General features: G+C 49.0%; 1 long non-coding RNA gene across 1 annotated transcript in view; it reads right to left on the minus strand.

Moving 5' to 3' along the window:
* LOC141573554 (uncharacterized) overlaps positions 1-17,195 on the minus strand; it is a 78,555-nt gene that overhangs the window by 26,190 nt on the left and 35,170 nt on the right. The gene's annotated exons all lie outside the window — the stretch shown is intronic.

Raw genomic sequence — 17,195 nt, forward strand, 5'->3', positions numbered from 1 at the left:
AGGGTTACCCAGCGACCCAAACATACAAAAATAAATGAGACAGAACCTTGAACCTCAAGGACAGTCAAGGAAATATAAGTACTCAAATAATGATGATGGCAAACAAAACACAGAGGTAATGGGAAACTGAGGAAGGTGGCAGGGTGACTTGCTTCTATAGTTAGAGACCAAGAGAAAGTCAATCCCTTTCGCAGTGATCAGAGTGCTCTGTACACAGCAGGTGCTCAATGCATGTGCTGAACTGAATTCCCAGCAGGAAGGGAAGGAGGGGTGGAATCTGTGTGTCCTTGGGGAAGACAGGTTCTTCTGACTTTCTGCCTCTGCGGATCACTACTAAAGACCCGATAATGGCCCAGAAGCTGTTCTTTACAAATCTGTGAGCGATCCTAGCCATGAACTTGAATTTCTTGGCTTCAAGTGGGGGCACGGCTGTTTGCAAATCACACTGGCTCATGAGCCCAAAGAGCCAGGCAGGCTCCCCTGCCGTGGGAAGACCTGCGCCCGGTGCCGGAGCCTTCACCTCCCCGACGCTTTGCTGCTACAAGTCTCGGGTTTGTGTTTCTTTACATTGATTCATTCGCCTATCATCTACCGACTGCCTACTACGTGCCCAGATACAGGAAACAGCGAACAGAAGTCCCCAAGGAAGCCAGACCAGGAAAAGGGAGTGAGAACTCCTGCCTTGAGGTCCCCAGGCAGAGTGGGGAGGGCGGACAGGCGGGCAGAGGGACACACATTTCCAAATACGGCTCAGCCTCAGCGGAGGGCAGGCTGGCGTCTGAGGCAGCTGCGCCTGTTTTGGGCCTGGGGTCTTGGTCCCCTTGGCAACAGGTGTTGTGAGGTGAAGAACAAGGCATTTACGTGAGTGTTTATTTTGGGGTCATCCTGGCCTCATGCCCAGGGACCAAAGCCAGCCTTTCACAGAACGGTCCTCAGCCATAAACCTACCATCTCCTCCTCCATCTCCTAGGGGCCCGCCAGCCTGGGGCCATCTGGGCCTGCTTTACCTCCACCCTCGGGCCTGCTCGGGGGACCTGCAGGTTCCTGCGAAGCGGGGTTGGGGCGCGCACCCCGCTCTGGGTCTTCTCCCCATAACCTGCACCCGCTCCATGAGAAGTGCCGCTGAGCGGAGTCAGGACAGGGCAGCAGGGCGGCCAGCCCCTTCTCACGCCCATCCCAGGGCCCACGCCAGGCCGTGGTGATGCGGGGACGAGGCCCGCCTGTCAGGACAAACTGCCTGTGGCTGCTGGACACCATCCAGGCGCTGTTCTAAACTACGCTCTCCAGACCATTCCCCACATCCCACGAGGCAGCGAAGACGTGATGGTCCCTTTTGGAAAGTGGATTAAAAGGACACGAGCTTTTTCCTGTGTAAGTTTTGCCTTCAGTCCCACAGTAACTCCAGACCACAGGAGGGTCTTAGGTGCGGTGCAGTGAGTGACCAATAGAGACAGAAGCCGGGGTTTGAATTCCTGACACAGTTAACCCCCTCGACCTGCGTTCCTGCCCATCCCCCGTCCACCCTCCCTCCTCTACGTCCTATCCTGCCTTGTCATCCTGAGCAACCTGCTGCCTCTGTTTCATTGTCTGAAATACAGGATGGAAGAGGAACACGGGCTTTTCTGTGGTTGAACCCTCTCCATAAGGAAATATTAACAGCAGTTCCATGTCTTAAATTACCCTGAGTTCCTGAGATAGAAAGACAGTTTGAATATTAATCATTATAGCAAAAGGAAGAGGCAACTTTGACAGGTCTCTTCCTGCCTTTCATGTTTTCACTGGAACCCCTCTTTGATTTTAAAGGCTGAAAGTGTGAAGACGTGGGACCTGAGGTCACAAGCCATCCGGGCAAGAGTATAGGGTTCAAGGCAACCAAAGTCACAGCCAAGTCCATTCAAATGACTTCATACGGCTTCGCCCTCCTGAGTCCTCCTACGTGAAACACAACTCGAATCTGTCACTGCTCCTCCCAGACTCCATCAACAGTCCAGCTGCCTATCAGCTGAGTGCACTCGCCAGAGACTGACACCCACATACACCCCGCTCGCCCACAAACGCGGCCATCCTCTGCTCCTCCTGCCCGCCACCTCCATGTGTCGAAGTCCGAGCACATCTCGGGCCCACCTGTCCTCTGCACCCACCGGCGGTCAGGGCCCGAGATCTGCACACACTTCCAGGGGCGGGTTTTCATTCCCTCTAGTCTCCTGAAGTCGGAGTTGTTGTGACTTACTGCTGTCTTCCTTATCTTTGCATCACAGTTCTTACCCCCATACCTGGTATTTCAAACACAAACACAGAATTTAGTCACTGGCAGAACTAGCATGAGAACTAAGAATAGGAAAATTCGAGTTCCGGGGGGAGGGTGTACATAGCTCAGTGGCAGAGCATATGCTTAGCACGCACAAGGTCCTGGGTTCCGTCCCCAGCACCTCCATTAAATTAAATAAATAAATACAAACCAATTACTCCCCACCAACACCCCCCGCCAAACTTAAAATTGCTTCCAGTTTCTTTCCTAATCTTGGACAGCTCACTCTGGGAAACGAGAGATTTGAACTATTCCAAGGTTCCTAACCAAGCTAGACATCAGGCAGCGTGGCATACTTCTAAAACACAGAAGAGAGCTCTGCCCCGGAGTCCGATTTAGCAGGTTGGGCTGGAGCCTGGGGAAGCTCCTCTGGTGATTCTAATGATGTCCCTACAGGTAAACTCTTAGAGCAGCTATTCTAAAACTGGGACTCCTGGTTACCATTCCTGTCGCTGTGAGATGGGAATCCCCGCCCTGGGCACCCAGCCCGGAGAGCCAGCAGCGTCTCAGCATCACCGCTCACACTTCCCCACCTCCGTGTCCCTCTGTTCACCTGTCCCTGGCTGCCCCACCTCCACTGCCGCCTGTGCGAATCCCCAAGTCGTGTCTCCCACGCACGTGACAACCCCTGTCCTGGACAGCATCTGGGCATTTCTGCCCTCTGCCTGGCATCACCTTCCACTCCTCGGCGCCAGAGTCCCCCGCAAGGTGGCTCCACTGCTCCGCCAGCTGCCACAGTCCCCGGCAGGGACTAAAGCACTCAGGTTCTCCAGGTGCCAGTGCGAGGGGTGGCTCTGGCAGAGGGCAGGTGGGAAGTGGGAGAAGGGCTGTGCTGTGGGGCAGAAGTGCAGAGCAGCGCAGAGCCGCGCCACACTGGAGCCGAGACGAGGGAAACCCACCAACCCTGTCCCGTCTCAGTTTGAAATGCTGATATTTTGTTCATCGTGCATTCTTTTACATATACTTTTGGTTTTTAAATTATTGCACTAAAATACTATTACTCTTATTAACGACCGAGTTTTTTGTTGCCTCCTTAAATCCTGCACTGACTCACCTCTCCCTAGTCCCAACCTGGCCAGAGCAGCGTGTTTTACTTAGGCCCCGTGTCCTGAGGCATTACAGCGCCGCTGCTGGTGTGAATGGGCCCCCCGCCGTGCACTCCTGGCACCGGGCTGGGGTGGACAGAGGGCAGCCGCCACGCCGAGGTCAGTGCACTGCTATGGCTAGGGCCCAGCTCCCCTCAGGCGGCCCCTCATCCTCCCTGTGTGCACCCATATCCGCCAGGTCCCCAGAAAGGCCTGAATCCCAGAACTGCCACCGCCTGGCCACAAGCCAAAGTCCCTGCTGTTGGAGGAGACCAGCGCATCACCCTGCCTTCTCGAGACCCGCCGCCCTCTGCACGGCTTGACTGCATTCATTTCCTGAGGGAGTCGAATGCCGTGTGGGCCCGGTTCCCCTCCGCCTTGTTCTGGCAGAGGCCCTTTTTTATTTTCTCTCCCTTAACGGGCTAGTATTCTTTACAGCTTTTGGTGACATCTCTTCTGATGCTCCTAGTTCCCTTCTGTGGGCACAGGCACCCCCTGAAGAGGACAGTGAAAGCGAAGGGAGTGAAACAAGCTGCCACTGAACAAACAGCCGTGGCAGGGTCAAACACGCCCAGGAGTTCTAAACACCCCAAGGCCCAGGCCGCACCCACGACCAGTTAAAACACCCTGGGGCTGCAGTCCTCCTCCCCTCTCCTGCCTCTCACCCTCCAGCGTCAGGAGTTTGTAAACCCTCTCAGGTGAAAAGCTACCTGGCCAAAGGCGAGAACCAGCACGGGGCGGGCTGAGCTCCTGCTGAGCCAAGGCTGCCACCTACAGGCGAAAGCGTGCACTGCTGCCCACTGGGCAGAGTGCAGCTGGGAGGGACCGACAGACATTAGAGGCTTTAGGACCTAGAGCCCATCTTCTAATGAGTCTCCCCCTGCCCCACCAATGAGTCTCCTGTATAAACTTCACGGTGACCTCCAGTCAAAGCCCTTCCAGAGATGTCTCACCTACACAAGCCACAGTTTTCACCGGTGGGGCAGCCCCTAAAGGCTAGCAAAGTGCTTTGACGTGCGGCTGAGGTCTGCCTTGAGAACCCTGCTCCCCAGGCCCCGGGTCTGCACTCTGGAGACACACACAGAATAAACCTACCCTCCTGGCTCGTCAGGGGTCGTAAAACAGCCTCCATATTCCTCTGGATCCCTGCCTCTCAAGGTGAAGGAGCCCCCTTCCTTGCCCTGCCCCTCCTTCCTGGCCGTCCTTGTCCGGATGTGCTAGGCTGGCAACATCCCTTCATCATGGGGGACACCCAGAATTTAGCCTAAATTTAAAAACATATAGAGAGAAGTAACACATACTCTTTGCATAAAATTTTAGCTAAACATAAAATAAAGTAGAAGTTTCCTCACTCATCCCATTCCCCTCTCATTCGCAGTGTCAGGGACACGGGGGTGGAGGGGTACCACTGTTACAGGCTGGGGGCACCCAGAACTGAAGGTCATATTCCTGCAGCAAGAGTAAGACCTCCTCTTTGGCCTCAGTTTACTCATCTGTAACACGTGAGTAATTAGAGCACCTTTCCTCGCAGTTACTGGTATGACACAAGTACAGGGCCTAGCACAACACCTGTCACAACGAAGTGTTGACTACGTGGGAGTTCTTAAGGGCTAACTGAATCGTCTCAGACCAGAGGTACAAGGTACATTATTTTTCCTCATGATTATACTCACATCACAGTGGAATTTGGTTCCTGTAGGCTAGTAAAATTAGTCCCAAAGCCCAAATGCTGACAGCATCTGCTAAGAAGTTGTAAATAAAAAAGGCTCTCAGGAATCTTAAGCCAATGTGTAGTTGACAGGGTTTACCAGGAGAGGGCAGTGCTGGGTCAGTTATGGAAGGATTGCCTCCTGGTCCAATGCGGACCCATCAAGCAGCGCAGCTGTGGGTGGGGCTCAATTCTGGTTCTCTCGGGTTGAGCTGGGGGATCCTCTCTGCAATCTGCGCAGGTCTGAGTTCAGCAGAGCCCCAGCTATCAGATACTCCACAGCTGGATGTGCCCAGACTCTTCTCTGGGCCAAGCCACAATTCAGGGCCATGTCAGGGTTTTCAAGCTCGGATTCTGCTCTCACTTCCTACACCAGGACTTACAGGAACATTTACTTCCCTCTGCTTGCTCACCTGCACCCCCGCAGGTCAGCCCTAAATTACAGCGTTTCCCACCGAAACTGGCCCGAGCATCCTTCTGGGCATCTCATGTCAGAAAGTTGCTACCCACTGCTCAGCCTTGACACCAGAGACCCAGTCACTCAGCAGACAGCTCCTGGGTCTGCTCTGCGCCAGGCACCCCTCCACTTGCCACCCTTGCCCTGCCCAAGTCAGACCTCATGAAGATTTGGTTTCCCTCCCACAGACTGAATCTTCTTGGGTGACTCTCCAGAGTCACTGTGACTCAGAGCTGCTCTCAGCAAGGGTGCCCCCAAACTCCTGGGCTTATCCTGACAATGAGCTCACAACAAGAAGCCACAAAGCCTCAAATACCCATGACATACTCCTGGTCAGACTGCCCTGCTCCTCTGGCCCAATTCAGATGGGTGACAGTGCCCTCCCTGCCATCCTGACTCAAACCTCAACCAACCCGGTAAAGAGTCTGACCCAGACCCCAAACCATGCCCCACGTTAAATTCTTCTTCTTTACCCCATTTCTGCCAAGAGTTAAATAAAACACAGAGATTCCACTTCCCAGGACAGGTCAGATGTCAAATATCACCTCTCCCTGTCAAATATGCAGATGCTCTTGGACGTGGCAGACCTGTGTCCTGCTGACTGAGGGGCGGCTCTGCTCCACCCTGCCTGCAGGCTTGCATTCAGGAATGTTTTGACTATGCACACTCTTCAAAGGAAACAAGGGAAACGTGTTCTTTCACAATTGCAGTTTTAGAGAGAGGCAAGTGGATAAAGTCCTTGACCTGAGGGCTGCAGACTATTTTAAGAAAGGGGAGAGGAAGGATCCAAAGTATCAAAGGGTTTAGCACAGCTTAAACCAGAGAGATCATAAAATACTTGTGGAGGATTTGCCACTAAGATGGAATTTAGCTAACTGAATGATACAAGATGCTCAAGATAGTAATGAAAGAAGGGAAGACGGCAGCCTGTCTATGTCTAATCACTCCAGGAGAAAGAGACACACTACAGAGGTTTGCGCCTGAGTTGTGTTAGGAGCCTGGGTCAAGAGAAGGCATGAGGCTTTGGGCCTGATCTAGTTTAGGTACTAACGGTCCCACTCTGAAAAAAAAAAATGGGAGGACCAGAAAGGAAATGATGGTTAAAGCAAGAGTTAAAAGTCATAAGACAAGATATTCAAGAAGTCACCTGATGGCCTGGGCAGCAGAGAAAGTCATGTACATCTTACCGAGCCATGGAGTGTAGAGGCAAGCAGCCTCCCTGCCTCCGGGAGGTCATCATGAGCTGTCAATCATAATAAGCCTAAATTACCAAGAAAAGGTAAAGTACTGTTAACTCTGCTCTGTTTAAGAAGATAGAAACAAAAAAACTACATATTGAATGATTCCATTCATGTGCAATGTCCAGAATAGGCAAATCCATGGAGACAGAAATAGATTAGCAGGAGTGACTGCTTAATGGGTTTGGAGTTTCTTTTGGAGTGTGGACATGTCCTAGACTTAGACTGTGGTGATGTTTCAGGACTCTGTGAACTTTTCATGGGTGAATGTTACGGTACGTGAAATATACCTCAATAACGTTTTTAAAAAGAGGATAGGAAGGTATATAATACAACTTACAAATATTCTGTTAGTCTTCACTGCAAACTTCAACAACAGAAAGGAATTAGAGTCACTCACCTGGAGAATTTACAGTGTGGGAAATTTCACCCTCAGGCAGTGCTGTGTTTCTACATAACCAACAGAGCTGAATTCAGTAAAGAGATTGGGGAAAGAAAGTAAAAAATGGGCCTCGTGTAAGAGAACTATGGACACTAAGAGAAGGGACTCAGATCACATGGTCGTTCAGATACAATCTCTCACTTAACGGATGAAGAAGCAGTCTAACACAGCCCAGAAGGGTAAAAGTAATGTCTCTCCCTACCCAGCTCAGCAGAGCTCTTCCCTGAGCTAATCACCGTTTCCAGTTTCCTGTGTATCCTGCTGTAAATGTTCTATCCATGTACAAGTACACACACACACAGAGGCACACACATGCACAACCCCTATGGTGCAATCACACTACGAGTGCAGGAAGAAAACTGTAAATTAATTTTAAGGAAGAATTTTGTTAACATAATAGCAAGTCCTCAAAGTTCCTCTACCATTTTTATATGATGGAAGCACTTGCTTTTACTTCAGCTCACTTAAAAACAGGGGGCCACAAGCGGTGGAGCCTGAAATCCAGGGCTGGCAGCCTCCCGGCACGTGACTCTGAGTGACACTCACACAGCTCATCAAACTGAAACCAAGCAGGACCCTGCAGGGCCTTCCCGGGGGCAGACTCTACTGGCCCACCACCCCCTCCTTGTTTGTGGAAAAGCATTAGCCCCCTAGGCCTTCCCTGAGTTCCAAAGAGCAAATTTAATCAAAGTGAGAAAATGCAGAAACAAAGGAAAGCAGTCAAGCAAGACAAAATAGTTTAGCCGCAAAACAGACTCAAGGACCTTTAGCTCCTCCTTAAGAGCTGTAGATACTATCCTGAGCCACACCCCTGAGCTGTTCTGCAGATTCTAAAACCCCCACCAGGCAGAAGAAGTTGACTGCGAGCTGACAACCAGCACACAGACCCCAGCTGGGCCGGAACCAGAAGGTTGATGACTGAGGTGCCTGACACATCCTGTTACCTCATTACCAATCAGTCAGAGAAGCGCGCACCCTGTAACCCCCACCCTGATGTCACTTTCAAACCCCTCCCTGAAAGCCGGCGGGGAGCTCGGGTCTTCAGAGCACGAGCTGCCCGGCCTCCTTGCTCGGCAGCCTGCACTCAGCCTCACCACAACCCAGTGTCAGTAGGTCGACTTGGCTGTGCGTCCAGGCGGGTGGACCCAGGTTCGCCCAAGGTCAGTAACAGAATCAGTGGCAAACAAAGATGTGGACACATTCTCATAGTTCAGTTTGGACCCACACAGCATGGTCCACACTTTTCTCTAGACAAACGCCAGCACCTGTGCGACACAAAGACATCTCCATTCTTCTGGTCTTAGGTTTATCTGGAAGCTCCCAAGTGACACTACTGGGTGTGGGAGAGGGCGGTGGCCTGTAGGGGAACTGTGGCTGGCACACATGGATGGAAGTTCACGTTTGTGTGAGAAAAATGACGGTTTGGCATGACTCACAGGAAAGGTGGCTGACCCTGTGCACTGAGGCGCAGCGGGGCTGTGTGATCAGGAAAACCACAGCAACATGGTGACTGGCAAGGTTTGCAGGGAAAGGGTAACATGAGCACAGAGCCTGGCGTAAGGAATGGCCTACGGTCACGTGGCCTGGCTCTGCCAGAGCAAGAGTCCATCTGTGGCCCACCTCAACTTGGGTCCTGGTAACCATACCAGTAGCAGAGAAGGCTCACAGAGAAGACAGACAGACAGACAGACAAAGAGAACACTGTGTAACCAGGGTTCAGGTAGTGTGGCCCTTCCACCCCGCTTACATCTCATTCTAAGTATGTTAACCTAACTCATCTAGCCCCCCGTACATCTCGCCATGCATTGAAATGAGTGAATTTAATAAATCACGCAATATGAGCATGTTGGAAAGAGAACAGATTGGCCTACGATCAACTATAACCTGAAATGTTGCTCTAGCAGGTAATATGCAGCTTAGCACAGTAACAAGGCTATTGCCTTGAAATATGGTACCAAAGAATGAGGAACACAGTCCAGTCCGCGAAGTCCCCTTGAAGACGCTTCACCCTCCAAAGTATTTTTAGTCACGGTAACTGTAGAAGGCGGACAGAGCGCTGTGGTCCTCAAAATAAGATGGCTCTCGAAACGTAAGGTCAGCAGATGCCATCTCCAAAAGTCAAGTCTGCGAGAAGGATGGGATTAGCTGTCTCCAGGACAGCCTTCCAGAAGTAACCCATCTTGCAGAGTGACTTGGAGTGACCTTACTGAGGAGATTAAAGTGCCTGTCCCAGGTATGTCGTGAGCAAACAGCCTAACTCAATGCAAAACAATCCAACACTTAGGAGACCGTGTGTTGTGGTAACGAGTGTAAACGGTGGGGTGGTGGTCTGCACGGATATTTGAAAAGGGAAACTGGAAAATGAAAATCCATCAGCCTGTCACCAGGAGGTCCAACAGGCACTCTGGCTGCATGACTGATCCTGACCCTTCACATAAGAATAGCCTTAAAGAAACGGAGGCCAGATCACCGGGCCATCAGAACCTGATAGAAATAGCACATAATAAGGTCCAACTTCTGTTCCATGCTCACCAAGTAACCTTCTGACCCCATTCACCAGGAAGAGACCACATGGGACAAAGACTGGCTCTACTCGAATCCAGAGGAAATCCCTTGAGAAATTAATAACCTGGAATTCTGGTACAGAAGTCAGTCTCTTGCGAGTTTGGTTACTCATCTCTGACCACTTGATTAATCCTAGCTGCCCTGGTAAAGTCATGTTCCCAAACTTCAATTTATTATTCTTCCATCCAACATTTATTGACCGCCTTCTCCACACCAAGCACTGTCGCAGCAACTGGTGAAACCCAGATAAAGGACAAGGTCCCTGCCCTCAGGGACTGCTAGATGAGTGCTGGCCCAGCCTGGACAGTGGCGAAAAGTGACACTTGTTATGGCTGAGCCTGAGGGGACAATGCACTTCCCCTGCTGTTACTGAATCAGTACTTACTTTGCATTTATTTTCTATCCATGAGATCAGAAAATCAATTCATCTTAGATCTTGGTGGAACCTCAGATGTCATCGTATCTAGTGGTTCTCCACGTTGTCTGCACACAATCACCTGGAGAAATTTTTAACAACCCTGATGCTAGAAATGTTAATTGAGTTGGTCTGGAGATATCAGGTATTAGTGTTTTAAAAATTTGTCCTCCTCCCCCTAAAATTTGCCCAGATGATTCAAAGGTAAAGTCAGGGCTACCAATCACTGGTCTAGTCCAACCCCCATATTTTCCAGGTGGGTAAACTGAGAGTCAAGGAACTGAAGGGACAGGCCCAAATCAACACTCCCATAACTGTGATGCTCATGGAAGTTCAGTGACTTACAGAACTTACGCCAGACTATACTTTGGCTCAACTAACATCCCTTCAATCTAGTTTCCTGCTCATGGTCTTCACAATATTTGCCACAGACACACACACCTTTATATACTTAGTATTTTTCTTTAAAACAAATATTTTTTTAAAACCTTAAATGCTTATTTTAGCCTGGTCCTCAGCAATAAAATCTGTGAAGTCTACCTGGAAATTAATAACTATTAAAATGCAACCAATTCAGCCATAGGCCACCTTAGTCCACGTGCACGTCACATCTAGCGCCTGTGGCACACTTTGGGCCACACAGGGCTGAGGTCTGGCAGCGCTGGGAAGCCTTGGGAAGGGTCTGGAACAGCTGCTGTACACCCCCACAGCAGGTGCCTGTGGGGCTGGAGAAACTTCAGCTGAGCACAGGTACAGGCAGCAGCTGATCCTCACGGGATCCTCGTGGGATCAGACTGGGAGGACGGATTCACGACGGGGCGGGAGTGAGGCAGGAAGTGGGCAATGGCAGGGCCTTTATCCTACCTCTTGTGGAGGGGGGCACACTAATAAAAGGACGCTGCCTATTCACCCCCTGGAATCTGTTGCTGTAAACACAGTGAAACCGATGGAGAAGGAGGGAAATACCACCACGGGGTGCTCATCCAGCGACAGCACAGGGCCCCCCTCAGTCTGGCTCATAGAGACTCAGCACTGCTAGTGCGCCATTCTACTCACCAAACTTACGTTCTCTCCTGAATAAACTCATTGATCTCGATGTTCATCATCAGGGCTCTGATTCCCAGTTTTCAAACTTGGGAGAAACGTGGTGAATGGAAGTGGAGAACCCAGCCTCCGCTAAAATGAGGTGACCCAGGATCACTACTGAAACCAAGCTTCCTGAAGAAGACCTAAAACTGTGCACGTTTCTCTCTCTCCTGAACTTTGAAAGGTGTGTCAGTGACCCAGTGGGTCCACGGCTAAGACAGTCCTGATTCAAGTGCCCAGGAAGACAAGGGTGAGGATGTTCAGTGCAGCAATGGGAAAAATCAGAAATGCCTTGAATCCACGAGGGAATGGATAAATAAACTGCAGCAGAGCCATACACTGCGATGGCTACACAGCAACGAAAGTGAATGACCCAGAGCTACACGTATCAACTTGGATAAATCTAAAAAAAAAAAAAATATTGATGAAAGAATAGCAAAAAGTAACTATGTATACAGCACCAAAATATTTCAGTTTAGTTTTAAAATATAAAATAATCGTGCATATTGTTTATGGATACACACACAAAATAAAGGTATAGAACACTGGACAGGAAGATACACTCCAACTTCAGGGAGATAGCTGCTGCTGAGATGAAGGCAGGGGATAAATAACTTTAGTATTTATTATCATTATTGTTATTACTATTATTTTTTAAGGATCTGAAGCAAATATGGAAAAATAATATTTGTTCAATCTAAATGGTGGGTCATGGATAGCTGTCAGATTATTTTCCAGACTTTTCTGTCACCTTGAAATTTCATAGTTGAAAAAAAATAACTTAAGCTATTGAAGCTCTGAATTAAATGCACATATATGAATTCATGTGGTGGAAACATCTGCTTGTGATAGAAAAGCCTACATGGTCCACACTGAGGGACGAATGTGAAACTCAGCTTTTGTCAGGTGGGCTGACCCCCAAAACTGGCAGAAAGGGTTTGCTAAAGAGTTAAGAAAATGTCATTTAATTAACAAAATTTTATACAGTTAAAAATAGTGAATTAAAAGTTCTGCACTTAATGAACGTCTTTTTAAAAAAAAAAAAACTTGGCAAAAGTAAAAAGAAATTTCTTGAGTTTACATTAAAGAAAGACAAAAGCAGTGTACTATACACTTGTTTTAACAAGTCAAACAATATTGGGACAGTTTAAAAAGTTAAGGCCCATCTCTGGTTCCACTTCCACCTCCGTCTTACAAGTTAACCAAGTTTAAAAATTTGATTTATTACCCCTTTCCCTATTAAATTTTAAAAAACTATTTTGTGAAGGTTTTCAAACCAATTCAATTTTTATGATTGAAAGTAATTTATTTTTATCATTGCCAACGCAATCCATTATTCATTGTAGGAAGATACAGAAAATGCAAAAGAGTGAAAACAAGATAAAATAAAAACATTTAAATGGGTGTGCATTAAATCATTGTTTGGAAAAACTCACACATATTTAAATCTTGAATCACAGGTTCAGGACAAACTCCACTTGCCAGCTCAAAGATGGCTGGCTCTGTTTACAACAGTCGTTTGCCAGGAGAGGACCTGAACGACCCTGGGGCACATGGTCAGAACCATCCCCACTTCAGGGGTAATTTGGGTTGGTAAGTCTTCGATCCCACCTGAGGTTCAAGGTAGGGTGCCACCCTTGTCCCCAAGAGTCCTCAGGGGGTGTGGTCAGAGACTGGACGCTTAGCTCTCTCCCTCCAGGCTGCTCAGCCCTTCCTGCTTCTCTCGTTCCTCGCTGCCCCTGCCCTCTCATCACTGCCCTTCTTTCTCCTCTGTCCTCTCCACCAGCTCCCTTGCCTCACTCCTTCCCTTCCTCCAACTGGCCAAGTGTCCATGCCACTCACCTCAGGGGTAACTAGAGCCCTTCAGCTGTTTGGGTCCCTGTTTGGAAGGATACCTCAGCGTTGCCTGGGGCTCCGGGGGCAGCCAACTTCTCACAAGGTTTCATCTGTTGGAGCAAAAGGCTGACAGATTTCCTTACAAGAACTTGGCAAGAGCCATTAAAATGGCTATCTTAGGTGCTGGGAAAAAAAGTCTCTGCACAATTGCCCCAGTCTGTTTCTGAGCCTTCTATTGTGAAATAAAACTTACCCCTCTCACAGTTCGGGGTCTCAGCATGGAGCCCTGGAGGATGTGCAGGAAAAAAACTTCACGGAAAAGATTCCAAGGCAGAATTTTCTCTCTAGGAAGAGGAAGGCCCAGAGACAGAGTGGGGTGGTGGAAACAGATTTAGAAAACAGAAGAAGAATGTGGGCAAGAACTATTCCCTCCGCTTGTGAAGAGCTTCAGAGATGGGCGGTGGGACTTCCTAGGGGAGTGATGGTCCTTTCTCTTCTCTCTCTTTCCTTCCTTCCATCATGTCTTTCTTTCTTTCTTTTCTACCTCTACTCCATCTGAAATGCTCTTCTCCAAAACAGGTTATTTAGAAACAGGTTAGCATCACCAGCCTGGACCCAAATTATTTGAATAGGCTTTCCTGGGACAATTTCCAGTGTAAAAAGTCAACAGCTCCTGCAGAAGCCATAGCACCAAGAGTGAATCCTAAAGTAAACTATGGAATCTGGGGGACAATGACGTGTCAGTGTAGGTTCAGTGACTGTCACAAATGTACCCTGAGGTGGGGGCTGTTGATAGTGCGGGTGGCTGTGTGTATGAAGCATATGAGTATCTCTATACTTTCTGCTCAATTTGCTGTGAACGTAAAACTGCTCAAAAAAAAGAATACAGCCTATTAAAAATTTTTTTAAGGTTAACAATCACTCCCAGGAGGCAGAAATGCTCCCCATACCTACCTGTAAAATATAGCTGCTCAACAAAGACAAAAAGGAAAAGAAACAAGGACTTTCAAGACAGTCCCCAGAGTCTAACATCAGCAGACACCAAGTCACCGTGTGGGGGGCCAAGGAGCCTTGGAGGGAGGACACGTTCCCTTGCTTGGTGCCAGGAACCTTTGGCATTATCATTTTACACGGGGAGAGGCAAGAATGTCTCATAATCCCAGGCTCGGGCTCCCCTCCTTGGTCCCCACGGGGAGAGAAATCCGAGGACAGGATGAGCCTTCTGGGTGTCCTCCCGACACTGCAAATCTGGCCGAGAGGCGGGGCCGAAGCTGTAAGTCCCACCGGGGCTGTTCTCAGAAGCCAAGTGGTGGGGTCATCTGACTTCGGTCAATCTACCCGGCCTGGGATTTCTGTACTGACCCACCAAGGAAACGTTATTATCAATCATACGTTGCTCATCAGATACTCGTGTTAACCTTGTATTATTATGAACGCGACAAGCTGTGCGAGCCAACACCTGCTGGCCGCATCGTGCACATGCTCTTGTTCCTTACGTCCCGAGTTAAGAAGCTGCTACTCTTACCCCTACTTTACAAACAATGGAACTGAGGTTTAGGGAGAGGGAATAATTTTTTGAAAGCACAGTTACAGTGCTTTTTTACAGCCCAAAACACAGTGAGTTTTGGAGCCAAGGAAAAAAAGAAGCTCAAGTCTGTCATACACCAAAGCCCATAATCTCACCTCCTAAATCCTTCTCTCAGGGTCTCAGTAATGTTATGGGTAAGAATGAGTGGGAGAGTCGTTCGGGTTTTGTTAGTGACTGTATCTGTTTCACAGTGTCCAGAACTTAGACTAACCGAAGACCCTCTGTCTTTCGCCTGTGCGTCTCTCTCCAGGTTCTTGGTGCTCTCTCTCCCCGCTGCGCCCCACCCAGACTGAAACTTTCCACATCTCCCTGTGGGAGATGCTGCTCAGGCAGGGCCATCCCATCCTGGCCCCTCTTCCCACCATCGGTTATGCATTAATATACACATAATACAAAACTCCAACCACAACACCAGGTCAGTGTTGGACCTGGAATTTCAAGTTGAATGGTGGAAACAACTTGGGCGTGTGTGGAGAAATCCTCAGCCCAGGTTATCTGTTGTGGGGCAAAAATAAAACTTAGCCGTGAGTTTAGCTTGGCTCACGCATCGCAGGCCAGGCTGCCTGCATCTGGCTGTCCGCTTGTGCTGGGGTCCGGGCCGCCGCTGGCAGCGGTAACAACTGCAGAACGTCTGCAAATGGGAGCGGGCTAAGATTCTTCCTGGGAAATAGCACTTCGAAAGCACCCACATTTTGCTGTTTAGAAAACATCTGACCCCTCCATAGGGTGAACTGGTGTCACTGGAGGAAGAGCCTCCAAGTGTGTCACCCACTTCCCTGTTTGAACAAGTGGCCACTGTTTCTCCTATGTGACAGCCCTACGGAGCAGTGCTGAAAAGCTCAGCACTGAGAGAAGAAATTACATCTAGCCGTTTCAGAGGTGTGTACAGCAGTTTATGCTCCTTACACGCACACTGAAAGCCGACACAGGCCTACAGTTTCAACTGCTGTTGTTCACGGCGGGGAGGCATTTCAGAGGCTCATTATTTTAACAGAACTTTTGATTACATTCTTTATTAGCCTCATGCTCTTGAAAACTGGTCTCACTACATTATTGCTTCTATGAATGGACAGTCTCCTCAATATGCTAAAAACGCCACTCCACTCTGGATTACCCTGAATGACTGGCGCACAGGCTTCTCCATGAGAGAATGCAAGGGAAGGGCCAGGCAGGAGCCCTGCAATTACTACAACAATAAACTCAGCAGCACGGAAGGTGAAAGAGAGTCCTGCTAACATGATGGAATGCTTTATCCACATTCCAAAAGCTTAAAAGAGGTGCCAGCTTCGGAATCCTACAGTGGCGTGTGCAGGGACCAGTCACAGTGCTTTCCCACTGCTGCTGGGGAAAAACTTAATATACAGTGACTCCTGGCTGCACACCTGCTGAGCTGCTCTGTAGGAATTGCCTGAATTCACTGAGCAGCTTCCCAAAGTTCCAAACATCTGGTATACGAGATCTCACTCGCGTGTACCGTGTTCCTCCAAAGAGGAAGCAAATGCCCTGTTCTTAGATCACTGAACGCACAGCAACACTAAACCACAGAGACAGAGGTCCGAAGGGACCGGCTCAGCACGGACTAACATTTTAGGAAGTGAAGGAGTTCTTGTGTCCATTCTGGCTTTGATGCAAAAGTGCCATCAGACCAGAGATAAGTCATCCAGTTACTCAGTGAGGGTCCACCCATTCTTCATCAGTTTGAGGGTCTGCCAATGGCAGGACTAGGCATGGGGAGCTAGACAGGCGTGGGATCTACCTTCATGGAGTCTAGCAGCTGATGTGCTGGGTGCTGCAGGGGCACAGTCTTCTTACAAAAATCCTTTTCTACAAGGAAACCTATGATCACCACACACTAAGCTCCTTCCTGTCTCAAGGCCTCTGCACCCGCTGCTCCTGCTCCCCAGTGCTTTTTCTCTGATCTCTGCATGGCTGGTGCCTCCAATCATGCAGATTTCAACTCAAATGCTTTCTCCTCACAGAAACCCTCCCTGAGCATCTTGCCTAACATCACCCCTCTCTCCTCCTCGGTCACTTTAGCACATTACCTTGCTTCATTTTCTTCACTCTTTGAAAGAACTGCATTTATCTGTGTACTTGTTAATTCTGTTTTACACAAATGACTATAAACTCTCTGGGAAGAGAATCTTGTCTGTATCCCACAACCAAAACAGCATCTGTGGGCAGTAAGGGCTCAATTCACATTTACCAAACGGCAGCTACAATACAACATTCCGGAGAGAAGTCCCTTGTGAGTGGAGGAAGTTTTGTAAAGACTCAAAGAAGAATGAGAATGGTCATCTGGGTTCATCTGCAAATGCTGTCTGAAAAACTCAGATTGGGATCTGGATCATGGTGAGGAAAGAAAAGACAGATGTGTCTGGGGCCATATGAGGGAGAGTCAGAAGGGCACAAGCAAAGACTGAGGCAGGAAGGGATTTTTTTAAGGAGTCACTGAACCCAAGAGTTC

Source organism: Camelus bactrianus, chromosome 16 (genome assembly GCF_048773025.1).
Source record: "Camelus bactrianus isolate YW-2024 breed Bactrian camel chromosome 16, ASM4877302v1, whole genome shotgun sequence".
Classification (NCBI taxonomy): Eukaryota; Metazoa; Chordata; class Mammalia; order Artiodactyla; family Camelidae; genus Camelus; species Camelus bactrianus.